General features: G+C 39.9%; 1 protein-coding gene across 3 annotated transcripts in view; it reads right to left on the reverse strand.

Moving 5' to 3' along the window:
- TIAM1 (TIAM Rac1 associated GEF 1) overlaps nt 1-17868 on the reverse strand; it is a 263548-nt gene that overhangs the window by 103267 nt on the left and 142413 nt on the right. For all 3 annotated transcript variants that reach the window (XM_034793594.1, XM_034793574.1, XM_034793584.1), the window contains one exon: nt 2164-2342. The gene's annotated coding sequence lies outside the window, so the exon portion shown is untranslated. The remainder of the gene's footprint in view (nt 1-2163; nt 2343-17868) is intronic.

A 17868-nucleotide genomic window follows, 5' to 3' on the forward strand; every position in this document is an offset into this window, starting at 1 on the left:
TCCCCATTATCAAGAAAGATAATCACCATTTTGGTGTCATTTTGAGAAGAATTAAGGATTTTTACATTTAAAACATGATTGAAAAGGGCAGCTCTCTAACTAAAGACACAAATCTGCAGAAAGGCCAGAAAGTTCTTAGCACCACTCAATGTACAAAGACTCAGCCCCCCAGAGACCAGCAAACTCATCACTTGCTCAATGAACAGAACAACTGGATACACAGCACTCTGTCAGTTCAGCAAACGATCGTTATGTGCCACAGTCCCAATGTAACATTAATGGACACAATCATACAAAATTTAAAACAAACAAAAAATTTTGCCAAGAAAAGAAACAGAGAATAAGCCTGTATTCGGTGAGTAAAACAGATGGCTAGAAAATGCTTTCATGCAAAGAGGAATGCATTTTCTACACAGATAAAAACTCAGCACCTGCGATAATGGTTTTCTTAGCACTAACATCCTTGGGAATATGAACATAGACATTCACAGGAATGTTTACCAACCTGTTTCACATGATGAAAAGTATGTGCTAGATACTGACAAGAAAAATCATGCTCCCAAGTAAGGAGTTGACCATTGTCTCTTAGTTGATATACACTTGGGTTTTACTTAACAATGAAAGTCTCCAAATCCTGCAAACCATTGCTTATGCGATTAGCCCTGAGTCACTGCTCAAGTGAGTAATGATGATTTAAATAGGCCTGTTCCTAATCCCATTGAATTCAATCAGAGCAGGGTCTGATCTTAAGTAAGAGTATGCAGGACTGAGCCAGGTCAGAATAAACTGTGTAGTCATAAAATAACCTGTCTCAAAATTAGACCATGAGTAATATTAATGGGAGTTATACACAGACATTGAGAAGACAAAGAGTTGCCATTGTTATCTTATTAACTGAATCAAAAGGTGCCTATTTGAGCACTGTACAAGGTAGCAATAGGATGCCACATAAATCAGTGGTAACTTGTCTCAATGTTTAAAAATGGCTGTAAAGCAGAGTCCGGGGATGCAACATGTCAAAAATCTGTTCTGAATTTATTTTCCAAAGCTAACAAAAGATTGAGGCATACAGAACATGTCATAAGTAACAATTTAAAAATATATATTATTTTGGAAAAATAATACTTAAGACTGATGGCACAAACAGAATATCAGTAAGGAAAAAGTATACATTCTACAATAAACCTCTGGGAGAACAATCCTACCTGTAAACTAACTGATTTAGATGAAGAAATAAAATTGTAATAGAATTGTTGAGTTCTCCTTGAATTGGTTTAAAATATAATATTGCTATGTAGAAAGAGGATTTTCTCGATGTAACTGGCTGAAGTCCCATTTCAAATTTTATTTTTTCCTCAATACACTAATTTTCCTTTCTCTCCTCTTCTTCCTTTTCTCCAATAAAATATTCAAGATAGCAATTACAGAAAATAAACCTAACTTAATAGCTTGCAAGTTTTTGACAAACTGCACTTTTAGATTGCAGAGGAAAGGATGAAATTTATTAACTTCCAAGTTAAATTTGAAGCACCTCACAAGACAACAGATTGCAAATTTAAAATTAGATTCTGGTGGGAGGTCTTGGTAACAAAACTCTATTTTTCTCCTGGAGTTTGAGTTTGGAGGCTGTGAGAACCAGAACAATGATAAAATCAACAGCAAGAACTTATTCTACAGAAATGAACTTTTACTAAATTCTGCAAACCAACAACAAAGATTTTTACTCAACTCGCAAAACCCACATAGAAAACAATTTACAATAGTAACTAAAAAGGAATACACACATTTTACGGCAATTAAAAGGTTTTTTTCCCCAAAAGAGATTAAAGTTCCAGAGTAATCTTATACCTTTGAGTTTCTTAGAAACTGCAATGGGATATTTCATTGTTTTGAATTAAGAGCTTTTTAGCCAGATATTTCTTTTTATAATCCACTTTAAATACATTAAAGCATGGGATGTACTCCAAAAAGGCCCTGCAAGCAACTCAAAAGCAGGGTGAGGAAGTGGGAGGTAGGAGGGAGAGGGAGGAAAGGATGTCATCAGTAGCTGCTTGATAGAAATTCTAAACTATAAACAACGTGCAGTTTCTCCAAATTTTCCCCTCCCACAAACAATACACAACACAGCAAACTCCTAAAGAAAATACATAGACACACACGTACCTTACAAGGCAATATTGGTAGCCAATGCAACTTTCCCCAAGAGAACTGTGGCATTTAGATGTATAGAATTGCAAATGATATCAAAATGAACAGTTACTGGAACCACAGAATCTGTCAGCACCTGCCACTCAGCGCCTCCATTATTGTCTCGTCAGAGTCTATGAATATATGCCAAAAACCTGGTGAGAGAGAGCGGGGGCAGGGGGAGAGAAGAAATAGGCAAAGGATTAGCAAAAATGGTTAGAAAGGAGGACATTTTCTGCCAAGTCCTATTTTCATCACTTACCTAAGAAACATTATATAATACAGTGCTTAAATTCTGTATTTAAATTATATATATATAAAATCTGACAATACCAGAATCACTGAAAACCTCAGTCTAACACTTTATGAAGCCAAACCGAGGGTATGAACTCCATTCATTTTCTTACCACTTTTTATAATAAAGAATCTTATAGAAATTGACAAGAGACTGCTGAGGGCAAACAGAATGATACAGGACTGGAGGGTCTCAGTGACAGCTCAGAAAAATTACATTTGTATTGGGTTTTCTAGTTTTGATTGGTTGGTTTTTGAGGGGGTGGGAGAGAGAAAAGCAATTAAACAGGGTCCCTCATAAAAGATACTCAACACTCCCCTCAGAATTCTGTGCAGGGCTATTTTGTATTTCTTTCTGCTTGAAGATGGCTTTCCATTAGGTTAAGGAAGAGGTCCTGACTTTTTTTTTTTTTTAAATACACAAAACAATAGTTCAATCTGTACAATTTACTAAAATGGACAGCAATACAAGCACTGGTATAATGAACAATTTTAGAAAGAAGTCAGAGATTACAGAAAATTTACACACACAGAGTATATTGTGAGGTAAACTATGCACACTAAAGGAACAGACTAGGAGATGCTGCTGCACTCACTTACACAGGTGAATAAACCTGAAGTTACTTTTGTGTGTGTGTGTGTGTGTGTGTGTATGTGCATGCACACACGCGCGCAGGATCAAACTCCTAGACTGTGCCTTGGTCTGATGCCATTTAAAAGTTCATTACCACATGTTCCTTAGACACTAGCGTATGTCTACACTGCAGCTGGGAGGAAGCCTCCCCGCTTAGGTAGATAGACTCGCGCTAGCATGCTAAAAATAGCAGTGTGGACATGGCAGCTCCAGTGGAGACTCAAGCTAGCTACCCAAGCTCAGAACCAGGGGATTGGGTTGTCGCTCGAGCCATAACATCCATACTGCTGTTTTTAGTGCACTAGCTCGAGCCCTGCTAGCACGAGTCCATCTTCCCACGTTGCAAAGCTCATTCCCAGCTGCAGCAGATGTACCCTTATGGTCCAATCCTGTGAGATGCTGAGTACTGTAAATTCCGTGGGAGTTTTGGGTACTCAGTGCTTTGCAGGATCAAGCCCTGAAGTCATTACATTTCCTTTATGCAGCCAAGTTGCAAGGCGAAGAGGCAAATGAAAGAAGTGGATCATCAAGAAGCATTGCAAACAGAGTTATTACATGGGTTTTACATATTTTCAAAAGATTACAAGAACAATGAATTCAGAATAGGTCAGTGATGCCCTTCATGTTCTTAGAGCAACTTGGTAGTAAATTTTTATCCTCGCTTGGCTGGATTCTCAAAAGGAAGTGAGAGTTACCAACTCCTTTTTTAAATTAAAAAAATTCTAATTTTCTTCCTTCTCCTTTATGTCTCCCTCGTACTCCCCACTCCCCCAAGCTGCTGGTCGAGAGCTGAAAAGAAGTCCATGTATTGCTCAGGAGCTGGCAGAAATTAATAAAATGAAACTCATTTATATTGAAATGGACTCATTATCATGCCAGCTGACAATAATTTACAAAGCTGGACTCTTAATGGAAAACAAGGTCCTACAGACAAGTGTCTTTCCACCTGCGTCTCATATGTAGGAAATAATCATATGTTTAACATGCTTTACTTTTTAAGAAAAAAAAAAAGTTTTACCTTCGGTTTTTCCCCCCTGCTGTATCTATATTTGCCACAAGTAAGTTATTTTAAAAGAAAACTAAACTGTAGTGCAGTGTTACCAGCTTTTTCATTCTCAAGTTGTTTTTGAAGAGTTTGTTATTCAGCTGAAATAATCTGCTCCAAACTGAAATTTGGCAAAAAAAGGTCAGAACCCTGGTCACTTTTATGAGAATTAAAATAATAGTAATAATAATAATGTTGACTGTTTCATATGAAGTCTTTGCTCCTAACCAAATAATTCTCTTTTAGTATCTCAGTACTAAAACACTTAAAGGAAAAGAGTTGTTTTTTCAAAGGGGAAAAAATCCAAGTGGGTATTTCCACTTGGGGAACTGGATTACTCTCCCTGTCTCGCTCTATATCTATCTTTATATCTATCCACATCTATATCAATATGCATGTGCACACATGCTTCCTTGAGGATGTATCATTATCTCGTGATTCTTTTCCAGTAGAGTCAGCTCTTGTTAGTTATTATTACTAATTCAAAGGAACTCTTCCAAACACAAAAATCAATTTTTTTCAAAAATCAGTTTAATATTTAACTTTGCCTCTAATACACCTTAGAAAACACCCCAACCACCAGTTTATTGTTTCATCTCACCCTTTGGTTTTCTGCAAGAGCAGAAGTTCTTCAACATTCCCAAGTCAGGTGCAGATTCTGACTTCTGGCAGAAAGCTCTTCATGGGCATAACGGGGTCTGCTCCTTCCCCAGGAGGAGTGGCACAGAAGAGATATGATTCGCCACAGGCAAAAGGGATGGGACACACACACTCATGAAAGGGAACAGCTGGGTTCTGAACAGAAACTTGGGGCTTGTCTACACTACAAGATATGTAGGTATAATTTATGTCGCTCAGGGGCGTGAATAAGCACCTCCCTGAGCAATATAACTTACAGTGAGTGACTGAAGCGCCGGTGTGGACAGCGCTCTCCCGCCAACACAGCTACCGCCTCTTGTGGAGCTGGCTTTAGTATGCCGACATGAGAGCTCTCTCCATCAGACGCGCTACAGGGTGCAGCTGCATTGCTGTAGCACTTCTAGTGTAGACTAGCCCTCAGTACCGGTGACTTCATTTCTTCTATAGGGCAGCGTCCCCCCGTACAGCATATTTGCTCAGTGCTCTGCTGGACACTACAGCGTTAGTGGAGCGTGGAACCAAGCAGGGTGTTGACGGCCTATTCATGGGCATGACATAACACAGTGATGCTCATGGTATGGATGTGCTTTTACTGACCCAAAAGTACACACTTGTCAGTGACCATGTTCAATGCTGATGTTTCGGTCATAAACAACTACAGGGAAAGTTAAAATAAAAAAACAAACAAAAAAAATGAATCTGAAATGTAGTTTTTCAAACTACTTGTTTAAAAAATACCCTAAATTTGCAGTCTCAGACCTGGTTCCTGGAAACATGCATACATGTACATAACTTTTACTCATGAGTGTAGCTCCCTTTGAGACAATGTTCTTTACGGTATTCGGGCCAAATTAACTTGTGAGTATTAATTTAATGACTATGAAAAAGTATCCTGAAAAATCAGGCCACATGATTTCTAAGAGGATGAGCACCCAAAATTCCCACTTAAGTTGTGTGCGCTAAAAATTAGGCCACTGACGTTACAACCATCAACCCAGTGTCTTTGGATGTAAGGTGCCTAAAAATGAGGTTATAATCAGAAAGGTGACTATATAAGAATAGCAGCAATTTATTCATCACATTTGCTAGCTACATGTACCCAGGGTTATACACCTCTACCCCGATATAACGCTGTCCTCGGGAGCCAAAAAATCTTACCACGTTATAGGTGAAACCACATTATAGTGAACTTGCTTTGATCTGCCGGAGCACTGCTTTACTGCGTTATATCTGAATTCATGTTATATCGGGTTGCGTTATATCAGGGTAGAGGTGTATCTGCTAACTTACTAACAAAAATAACATTACTTCCTGTTGGTACCAAAGAACCAATACAGGTACAGGAAAATGAAAGGGCTCATGCACTGTCAACAGAAGTGCAGAACTTTGAAATATGGGATTAGATAATAATAAATAATAATAATATGTAAATATTATGTGAACCACAGAGAGCCCCGTTAAGGATGGTCTAAAGCTTCCAATGATGGGGACTCCACCACCTCCCTGGAAAGTCTATTCCAGAGCTTAATTACCCTTAAAGTTAAAAAGTTTTTCCTAATATCCAACCTAAATCTCCCTTGCTGCAGAATTACTCCCATTACTTCTTGTCATTCAGAGATGGCTATGAGAATTAAAAACATTTTTCAATTATATTTTCACTTCCTTATTTTATAATACAAAGACATTTTTAGACAGTAGTAACATTTCAAAAGTACATCTACAGATGTGAGACAAACTAATAATTAGCCCAACCCATCATCCCACTCTATGAAGCCCACAGTAATTCTATTATAAACTTCCACAGTTTATATAGATCGATGGAGGACACCACATAGCCATTTCAAATAGAAAATATTCAATATCAATAAGTAACTTTGGGCTGCATTCTCCATACCACCACACCAGTTTTATGCCAGTGTAATTCTGGTGCAAAGCCAGTGTAATGGAGTGGAGATTTACCCTTTAATTGTAACTAGAGGCCATGTCCCTTCACTACCATGCAAAGAGCCCACTAACATGAGTGGTGACTTTAAGTCAATGAGACTATGCACAGCACTGAGGCTCCAAGCTCGGCAGCAAGGCACTGCATGGTCTAGCTGATTTTTAAATAAGTTCAGTTTGATGTGCTTATGCCCCGTCTGTGTTTTCTTTTGGTAAATATTCCAGCAAACCAGCCTGCTGGTTGTGGAAACAGTAAATTTTAAACTAATATTAGCAAATATTCATTGAAGTGATGTTTTAACTTTTAGCCGATTAGCACCTGACCTGAAGGAATATGCTCATCCGGCCAGAGAAGAGAAGTGCGATACATGTCTAATCAAAATAGACCAACAGAGTTGGAATTTCAAACATTTGAAACAAACTGCTCACTAGCAAGCCACAAGACTCACCATTTTCCATGGGAGCTATTTGGAAAATAAATGTTGAATAATGACTCCATTTGAAGAAAATCACGGTCAGTTCATGAAGAAATCACTAACAGAAAATGAAGCTAAACTACTCAAATAAATTATTCCTCCAGCTCGAACAACACTCCTACACAAATCTATAAATAGAAACAAAAATGAGCCCTCTCAGGAGACCTGCAATCTCAATAATAACTGACAGTTAACATCCTCGAAGTCAACAAAACCAGAAAAATGGTGTTAACAAGGGGGCATGGTGGTGAATCTGTGGAGGAGGAGAACAAGTAGCCAGTGAAGGGAAAAGCTACCTTTTCAGTGCTCTGTTATTTTTATACTGTGGTATCTGAGTAACTCTCAGGATTTTTTTAAATTGTTTTCAAGAGTATCTTTATGTATTTTCAGTTTCCCTCCCTTCCTCCTCCTCCTCCTCCTCCTATTATTAATGGTGGGAAAATGTCCCTCCCTCCCGGAGGGCAAATCAGCAAGGACTTATGTATTACAAGAGAAGCAGGGCAACATATGAAAAGGACAGGCCCAACAAAGAAAATAACAGAACGCCACTAGCCGTCACCTTCAGCCCCCAGCGAAAACCTCTCCAGTGCATCATCAAAGATCTACAACCTATCCTGAAAGATGATCCCTCACTCTCATAGATCTTGGGAGACAGACCTGTCCTCGCTTACAGACAGCCCCCCAACTGAAGCAAATACTCACCAGCAACCACATACCACACAACAAAAATACTAACCCAGGAACCTATCCTTGCAACAAAGTCCGATGCCAACTCTGTCCACATATTTATTCAAATGACACCATCATAGGACCTAATCACATCAGCCACGCCATCAGGGGCTCGTTCACCTGCACTCCTACCAATGTGATATATGCCATCATGTGCCAGCAATGCCCCTCTGCCATGTACATTGGCCAAACCGGACAGTCTCTACACAAAAGAATAAATGGACACAAATCTGACATCAGGAATCATAACATTCAAAAACCAGTAGGAGAACACTTCAACCTCTCTGGCCACTGAGTAACAGACTTAAAGGTGGCAATTTTGCAACAGTAAAGCTTCAAAAACAGACTCCAACGAGAAACTGCTGAGCTTGAATTAATATGCAAACTAGATACCATGAACTTGGGTTTGAATAGAGACTGGGAGTGGCTGGGTCATTACACATATTGAATCTATTTCCCCATGTTATGTATCCTCCCACTTTCTTGTCAACTGTCTAAAATGGGCCATCTTGATTATCACTACAAAAGTTTTTTTTCTCCTGCTGATAATAACTCATCTTAATTCATTAGCCTCTTACAGTTGGTATGGCTACTTCCACCTTTTCATGTTCTCTGTATGTATATATATTTCTTACTATATATATGTTCCATTCTATGCATCTGATAAAGTGGGCTGTAGCCCACAAAAGCTTATGCTCAAATAAATTTGTTAGTCTCTAAGGTGCCACAAGTACTCCTGTTCTTTTTGCGGATACAGACTAACATGGCTGCTACTCTGAAAACTAATTTCAAATTGTAAGCCACAAGTAAAACATGGGAATTCCCTGGAGCCCTTGTGCAGGTTAAAAGGAGCTTGTGTGCCCCTTCCCAGGAAGTGGGGGCTTTCATAATCTGCCCTTGGAAGCAGAGACCAATGTTAAGCCACAGGAGGAGCTACAGGAAATGAGAAAGAGTGGCAGGACCTGTTCTGCCTTCTCTGGTGTAGTTAGGGTAGCTATTGGCCCATCTACATGTTTATAGATAGTCAGTTGAATTTCTCAAAACAAAAACAAAAAAAAATACCCCAAAGTGTAGGCTGTAGTTCATTTATCTTAAAGTTCTGTATTATTATTAAAATTAACTTGAAACATACTTTTTTCTTGTGCCAAGTGAACAGAGAACAGCTGATACATATCAATACAGCAGTGTGCCAAACATATCAAAGACAACAACCAAAGTAATCACATATAAGACATTTTTTTAAAATGTCAAATAGAAAGAGAATAGCTGCTTAAGTGATAAATGCACAAATGTCCAGTACCTAATGAAGCTTAGGCTGCAACAGTGCTACTCACAGTAAGAGAGATACAGAACACAGAGTAAAAAATGGAGCACAGACGTAGATTCGACAGTACACTATTTTAGAAACTAATATTAATAATTGAAATGTTTTCCTTATGCGAATGGGAAGCCATTGTACAACTACACAAATAAATGGAGGACATAACATTTAAAAGACACAGAAAATAATTAAGGCCAATATTGTCAAAGTTGGGTATCAAAAGTATTTACTGTAAATCCATAGTTAGGCACCCAAATAAGTGGCTTGATTTTCAGGAAGGGCGGGGTACTCATAGCTCAAATTGGAATGAGAGCTATGGATGCCCAGAACCTTCAGAAATCAGGCCACTTAATGAGGTGTCTAACTATGGGTTTAGATGCCTAATTTTAGGTACCCAAATTTGAATACTATGGAGGGATAAGAAGCCCCATTGTGGCCCACATGTGGCATTCAAGAGATCTAAAGAAAAAGGAGTCAAGTTAAATCCAAGCAAATGCATGATCAGCACAACTTCAGTATTTTGGTTGTATTTGCTCAGCTATATAAAAGCTATTTACGTAAGACACAAAAAGCGCTAAAGTAGCAGCAGTTACTGAAATAAGGCCACTGAAAAGTCGTGTTGAGCTAATCAAAGTATCAAGGTTTGTGATTTACTTTTAAGTTTATTCCATAATTTGCAGAATGGGGGTGTTTGGGGACCTCTCAAAGAAAGATTCTGAGTTTCAATCTGATACCCAGTAAGATTCTGCCTTCACCAAAATAAAGCAACTAACTGCCAGTGCAGGAGGACACTGCCCTGCTATGAGAAGAAGAATGGTCCAGTGGATAGGGCACTGGCTGGTAACCTGGGTTCGATTCCCTGTTCCATCACAGACTTCGTGTGCATCCTTGGCCAAATCATTTAGTCTCTTTGTGCCTTAGTTCACCATCTGTAAACTGGGCATAACAGCATCTCTCTATTGTGTGGGGGTGTTGTAAGAATTGTGACAGACCCAGACCAGTGGGGTACAGGAGTCTGCTAGAGGGCAAATATACTGGTCACTGGATGAGTAGTTTTCTGTTCCCTGAGTGACCAGAGCAGGGGCTGCACTAGAGTAATCAGGAACCTGCTAGAACCAGTTAAGGCAGGCAGGCTAATTAGGACACCTGGAGCCAATTAAGAAGCTGCTGCTAGAATCAATTAAGGCAGGCTAATCAGGGCACCTGGGTTTTAAAAGGCGCTCACTTCAGTTTGTGGTGCGAGTGTGAGGAGCTGGGAGCAAGATGCGCAAGGAGCTGAGAGTGAGAGGGTGTGCTGCTGGAGGACTGAGGAGCACAAGCGTTATCAGATACCAGGAGGAAGGTCCTGTGGTGAAAATAAGGAAGGTGTTTGGAGGAGGCCATGGGGAAGTAGCCCAGGGAGTTGTAGCTGTCCTGCAGCTGTTACAGGAGGCACTATAGACAGCTGCAGTCCACAGGGCCCTGGGCTGGAACCCGGAGCAGAGGGCGGGCCCGGGTTCCCCCCAAACCTCCCAATTGACCTGGACTGTGGGTTCTTCCAGAGGGGAAGGTCTCTGGGCTGTTCCCCAACCCACATGGTGAATCTCTGAGGCAAGAAAATCCGCCAATAAGCGCAGGACCCAACAAGATAGAGGAGGATCTTTGTCACAGAATAAATACAGTGAAGATTGTGAGGTGCTCAGATATGGGGGCCGTGGAAGTAGTGGGAAGAAGTGGGTTTTTTACCCATGAAAGCTTATGCCCAAATAAATCTGTTCATCTTTAAGGTGCCATCAGACTCCTCGTTGTCTTTTTAGAAGCAGTACAGTCACACATAAGAAATGTTCAGGTGGCTATATCGAAGTGAGGATCTGGGGCTGTATCCCCGCAAGAAGGGAAGTCAGGGTTTTCTACAACGAAGTCTCTCACATCCACAGAAATAGACTGCACAGACTGAAAGAGAGATATAGGCAATGCTGTCTCACAGGGAGCACCTCCATCAATGTGCACTGGAGAAAAAGTTACAATGCCATCTAACACAAGCCGTTAGAGGCCATCATAAAAAAACTCTTACAGCAGCACCACCGAAGCTATGAATGAAATTGCACCAGCAGAAAATATGACTGTGATTAAACACAAACGTAGAAGGGATATGCCAGTCACTAGTATCTTAAGCAGATTATTTCTGACAGGGCATGACAATACTGAGGAGACATTTGAGGCATACATTCACATTGTCATATCCAGTTTACCTGTATTGGACAAGAAAATGACAGCAATCAGGGTTGCAACAGTTTGCTAGTTGTCTACAGTACTGGAAATTCTTTGCTGAGTAGCCAAAATCAAAATGTTTGTGTCTCTGTAAAGCAAAAGAGTTCTGGACATTCTGTGAGGAATGAACAGGAGCCCATCTGTGAAAGTGAAAGGCATGCGGTTCCATAACAATTGAAATTTGGAATAATAAATATAATTCATTCGGGGCACATCGGAGCAGAATAGGTCAAGCAAAGGACCGAATATTGCTGGTTTGACCCGATATCAACATACCAATCAAAGAAGAACACATTCACCAGTCCAGATATTACAATAACACAAAACCCCTACCTTTTTCTACAGGTAGGAGAAAGAGCATACATTCACAACCCTGATGGTCAGCAACAACCTGGCATTGTCAAAGCCAAACTACTCACACCAAGATCCTATCTTGCACACACTGACAGCAGAAGAACATTGGGACATAGCTGGAGAAATTTGTTCTTATCGCAAGCTTACCTCAGTTTGACTGATTCTGGTTCTGACACAGTAAGTTCTATCTCCAGGCCAGACGACAGTTTTGTTCAACCGGAGGACTTTACCCCTGGCCACACATAACATTTTATAACCAGAATCCACAGAGAATTTGAAAGACACTAACAATTAATTAGGGTTACCATATCTAATAAATAAAAAAAGAGGACCCTCCACGGGCCCTGGCCCCGCACATTTCCCCCGGAGCAGAGCAGCTGGAGCTGGGAAGGAGAAGTGCCTGGCCGGCGGCTCAGGGTCCGGAGGCAGGGGGGGCTGCCCAAAGCCGGTAGCGCTGGCTCGGGCAGCTCGGCTCTTAAAGTCTGAGAGGGGAGGAGCGGAGCAGAGCAGCCGCGGGAGGGGAAGTGCCCGGCCGGCATTTTCCCAGACATGTTTGGCTTTTCGGCAATTCCCCCCGGATAGGGGTTTGATTGCCGAAAAGCAGGACATGTCCGGGAAAAACCGGACGTATGGTATCCCTAAATTAATGTGCTGCCCTGACTGGCCAGATGTAAAACCATGTATTGGTAATGAATTATCAATATTTATTAAGGAATTCCTATGTGGGCTGTGGTAGCAATGTTTTGAAATATTGGGTTATAGCAAATTTCAAAAATCTAGTAACAATAAACTCGATGGGCTAGATTCTCACTAGCACTGAGATCCGCTAATGCAAGGGAGACAGAGACCATTAGGGAACTGATTATGGCTCCCTGATTCTGTAATTGTGATTCTCTCGCCCCAGCCCTTGCCTCAGTATTAGTCAGAAAGGCCTAGGGCTGCTCTAAATTACTTCAGCTGTGAATGGTCCCTAAGAGACCATGCACCAGCTGAGAATTGGCTAAGCAGACCTGTGAACCATCCTGCCCAAACATGACTCTCCCTAACACATCCTCTCTGCTGGAGTGAGGAGGCAGCTGGTGCAGCTTTACGCCAGCAGAGACGGTTCCTGCCTGCGAGGGTGGGAGGGGAGAATGACAATTATGGCATACTACAATTACAGTTATGGCCACATTCCGGCTCCTTTGCGCCACTCAGATTTCTATATTGCAAGATCTGGTCTGATAGGTTCTCTTTATATTCAAATAGAAGGGCGTGAAACATTACTGGGAAGTCAGCGGATGGTGCTATTACAGATACCATTATAGGTTCTGTTTGACTGAATATAGAACGAGCTAGTTAATGGAGAGATGCATAGTGTCAGCTGTGATGTAGTTCTTTTTTCGATAAGGTCACCAGCAAAATCTGTTCTACCTGAATCTCTGTGTCAAGAATCCATTTCTTAGATATAGAAGCTGCTACAGGTTACAATCCTGTAGCAAACAAAACATTACATAGTGCCATAATATTAGCGTACTTCACGTTTGTCAAGAAGTTCTAAAATTCATTTTGCATGTGCAGTCATTCTTTGCCATTTACAACAATGGTTCTAAAAATTCTTCATTTTGACTAGAAATGCCAGAGAAGTAAATTACCAGCAGTTCCATCAGGTGAGGATACTGTATATCTAGGTAGCAGTTTATATTTTTGGCAAGGTATGTGTCATTTCATTATTTCAATGCCTCACACGGGTAAGTGACCCAAAATAAACAAAAACAGCTAGCATTCACTTTAAATTTAAAGAGTGATACATTATTTTATTAGCTGAGAAAAGCTACTGATATTTTAAATGGCAGTTTTTCCAACCCAAATGAAAACATAAATTGGAGTAAATCTATACATAACCATATTTGGATATGTACAAACGGCTCCTATTCACCTATACTCACGTTACATGCAAATTATTCAACACATCCTAGAGTGGAAATAGCTCCTGGATTCATACAAACTGCACACAGGCAAACAAAGGGCTGGATTCCTAAAATCGAGGCGTGACCATTGCAATTTTGCTGCACTTTTGTCGGTGTGTGTGGGTGTGAGTGTGTGTGCGTGCATGAGTGATAATCTCCAGTTTAAAAATGGTGCTGTACCATGAAGAGAGATTCCATTACATTGGTGTGAGTATTAAACATAGCACCGTGGACTTCTGTATTTATTCTTTTTCTCTAACACTTTGAAATCAAAGTTTCTTCCTTTAAGATGTCACAGCCTCCACAAAAGCCTTACTCTACAGCCTCTATTAAGGGTTCCAGCACCACCCGCCCATAGCTGTATTTGTTTTTACAGTGCTAAAAGAGAAGTAACAGTTTATTTTTGTCAGTAATCCCATATAAATTCTAAGACAAACAGGAAGCAGAGGATGGTGATGCCATTTTTCAGTCTTTGGGAACATACTCACACTTTAAAAGAAAACCCTGTGCAATACTTCTAATATCCCAAAAGACAAGGCAGAAACAAAAAGGAGATTTTACATTTGAATGTAAAGAAAAGAAGACTTTTCAGTCTTGCACAGGTCTCCTATTGACCCTCATATCCCTTTTGAAAAGATCACAATCTTACAGGATTCCAGCTGTTGCACATGCTCATATAATTGCAATTCTCAAATCCCTATTAGAAGATCAAACAGACATGACCATCTGGTGGCTTGTGGAGGTTCTGGGAACGTGCAATAGCCTCTGTAAACTTGAAAGTTCAGCTTGCAGCCCAGAAGGAGTCTCTCTCGGGCTCCAGTGCAAACCCTCACCCCTCTGCCCCTTCACATTGTATTAGAGCAAGTTGAAATTTTTCAAATGCAAAATTTTTTTTGGTCAAAACAACTTTTTTTTTTACCAAAATGAAAATGTAATTAAAAAAAATGTCTCCATCTTTTTTTCCTTCCCCAACCCCCTTTTTCAGAAGCAAAATGTAAAAAGAGGGGAAAAGGGGGGAAATGGAGCAGCAAGGAGGAAAAACCAATAAAATATTTCACATTTTATTTTCTCCATTTTCCAAACAGCTTTTGATCCTATTAAATATGGTGCAAGAAAAGTTACCTCTGGTGCATGAAGTCATTATGCCAAAGAGACAAAGACACCTCTATGTGATGCAGGGTGCCATAACCAGGCCAGGGCTAACCTGCTGATTTCTGCCGCCATAGCGATATCAGTCTGGGGTGTGAAGAGGTGTGATCCCTGACGGGCATATAGCTGTGCCAGCAGAACCGTTCATGTAGACACAACCTCAATCTTACCCTTTTACACACCTGTGCTTGGGAAGCATTATGCTTCTTTTCACACCTGCCTTAATGCTTTCAGTTCTACAGCAGAGCAAAACTGTTCTTTTCTTCACCAGTGTTACATGGAATTTCATTGTTTGGACACTTCAGTGAAGCCCTGGGTTTAGTTGTTCAAACATGGCACAACAGGATTATTCTCTTTTTGCTACACTATGGCTGATGCTCTAAGCCACAGCACTGCCAATTTTAGGCTAAAGTGAAGATGAACAACTCCAAAAACAACAACAAAATACATCAGAAACCTAAGATGTCAGAAAAATAGCCCCCACCCACACTGCTGAAACAATTTTTTTTTTCCAGTAAGAGGTTGTTAGCCAAATTCAGTATAACGCAGAACAGGTTGCCACATAAGTAGTCCAGCAACTTTGCTGGTGTGTACGTAGACAGCTCTCTTATGGTCTTCTTTTGGGGCTTGATCCAAAGCCCAATGAATTTGATGGAAATTGACTTCAAAGGCCTTTGTGTATCAGGCCCTTAGAGAGATAATGTGGTTTGAATAGTCAGAAATTTGGATCAACTTTGCTGATTACTAGCTCACTTGCTTGCAACTGGAAATTCTTCAGTGAAGTAACTAGCTTTCCTCCATCCTTTCCCTCACCTATTTCCACACCAAAAACAACAAAGGAATAACAGACAAGAGAACCACTATTCTGGCTTCCACACATTCTTCTCAAAAGTATACCCATGTACCTTTTTGTCTTCAAACTCCTTCCCAAAAAATTCATATATGAAAAAGTGTTATGCTTTAGACAAATCTTCAGTTATGTCACTTGCTACAATTTTAATCAATCCATGTTGACATCTCACCTAACATTTTTTGCTATCACATCAAATTCCCACAGTAATGATATGTATATAAGGCATCCAAAAAGCAGCCAAACGGGTTGTTCCTCTACAGAAAATTGTGTCATTGCTTTAAGTTCAGAAGAGGACTCTGTTAGATCACTTCTCAGCTGGAGAAAAGTGATCTTTAATTCCAACTTGTGTAATATGCCTATGCACTACTATGCACCCCCAGAGTGACATATGTAAGATTGCAATTAGCTACTGACATTTATAAGTTTTTGGTATAGCAAACAATAAATCCACTAACTGTGATTTGTTGCTGAGGTTTATGCTGTTTGCTTGATCTGGGGGCTTAGATTTATAATAGAGACAGTTTATTGGCTTCCTTTCTTTGAAATCTTACACAGATTTACAGGCCATTAAGGGTTAATTATTAAATCTCAGAATTAAGTCTGAAATGTGTGAGCAGCTAGAGAATACCTTATATGATTAACCAAATTAGAAAAAAAAAGTCATTTAATACTTAAAATAAGAATGATACGTATCCTACAACAATCTCAAATCCTGCTCCATCAGTTGATACATGGGACATCATTTGGATGATCAGATATTTATTAGCATATTAGATCACAAGAGAGGTGTGATTTTAATTGGAGATTCTTCAATAATTTTAAAATACAACAAAAACCATTATGATGATAGCTGGGGAAATAATTTGGGACCAGATTCCACCACTTTTATTCATGCTGAGTAGTACCTTACTCTGTGAGTAGTCGTATTGATTTCACTGGACAGCAAAGGGTCAATGGGGTAGAATTTGGCCCTCGGTTTAAAAAAAAGACAAATATGGTTTTATGTCAAGATTAGCCTACAATCATTATAACATTAACAATCCACTAGTCTTGAATTTATACGAAACTGTTTGTATAATTCTAGAGTGCTCTTTTTCATAAAAATATTATAATGTTAAAAGACAGACAGAGAGAGAGAGAGAGAGAGAGAGAATGGGGCAAAACAAATTTGTTTCCTATGAATAGCTAAATAACTTCATGCTGGTCTCTCAAATTCAGAGTTCGCAATTCTCACGATTTTATCATAAGTCTCATGATATTTGCTGTTTTTCTGAAAGCCCTGGGGTCATGTGACTGGTGGAGAATCCCAGCTTTTATTATTTAAAAAATATTGTTTAAAGGAAGTTTCTAGCCTTCACGATTGCGGAGTAAAGCTGGAAAGTGTGAACTCTCCAGGCTCAGACATCAGAAGGCAAATAAAAAGCTGTATTATTTGTTTGTTTTTAATTCGCATGACTTTGAGGCCTGACTCATAATTTTTTAACATTTGGGGTTGGTAATATTGCAGCTTATCACTTATAATCACAAGTAGCATACAAGCTCTCCTAATAAGCCTAACTTTGAGAGTTACTCAGCACCCCGGGGAGAAAATACAAGTCAGGCAGAAAGATAAATGAGTGCCACACACCCAACCCTGCAAGCACTTAAGACGCATTGTTTTTCCTCTTGCAAATAACTGAACTAATGCCACTGAATTCTTCTGTCCAACTAGGTAATTATATGGCCCCATTCCTACAGTGTCTGAATAACTCACAATCATTAATTAATTTACCCTCGCAATATTCATGTGAGGTAGGGAGTATTAGCCCCAGTTCACAGATGGGGAACTGAGGAACAGAAAGATTAAGTGATTTATTCAGATTCACACAGAAAGTCTGTGGCAGAACTCGGAACAGGATCCAGATCTATTCCCAGTCCTTGACCACAGAATAGCTTTTGTTACAAGGTGGACGTGTACGAAGTTGCACAAGAGAATTCACCACATACAGAGTCTAGCTTTATCATCTTCAACTCTACCAGTGTTTTCCACCACTCCTAGGAAGTAGCC

The sequence above is a fragment of the Trachemys scripta genome, chromosome 1 (genome assembly GCF_013100865.1).
Source record: "Trachemys scripta elegans isolate TJP31775 chromosome 1, CAS_Tse_1.0, whole genome shotgun sequence".
In the NCBI taxonomy this organism is placed as follows: Eukaryota; Metazoa; Chordata; order Testudines; family Emydidae; genus Trachemys; species Trachemys scripta.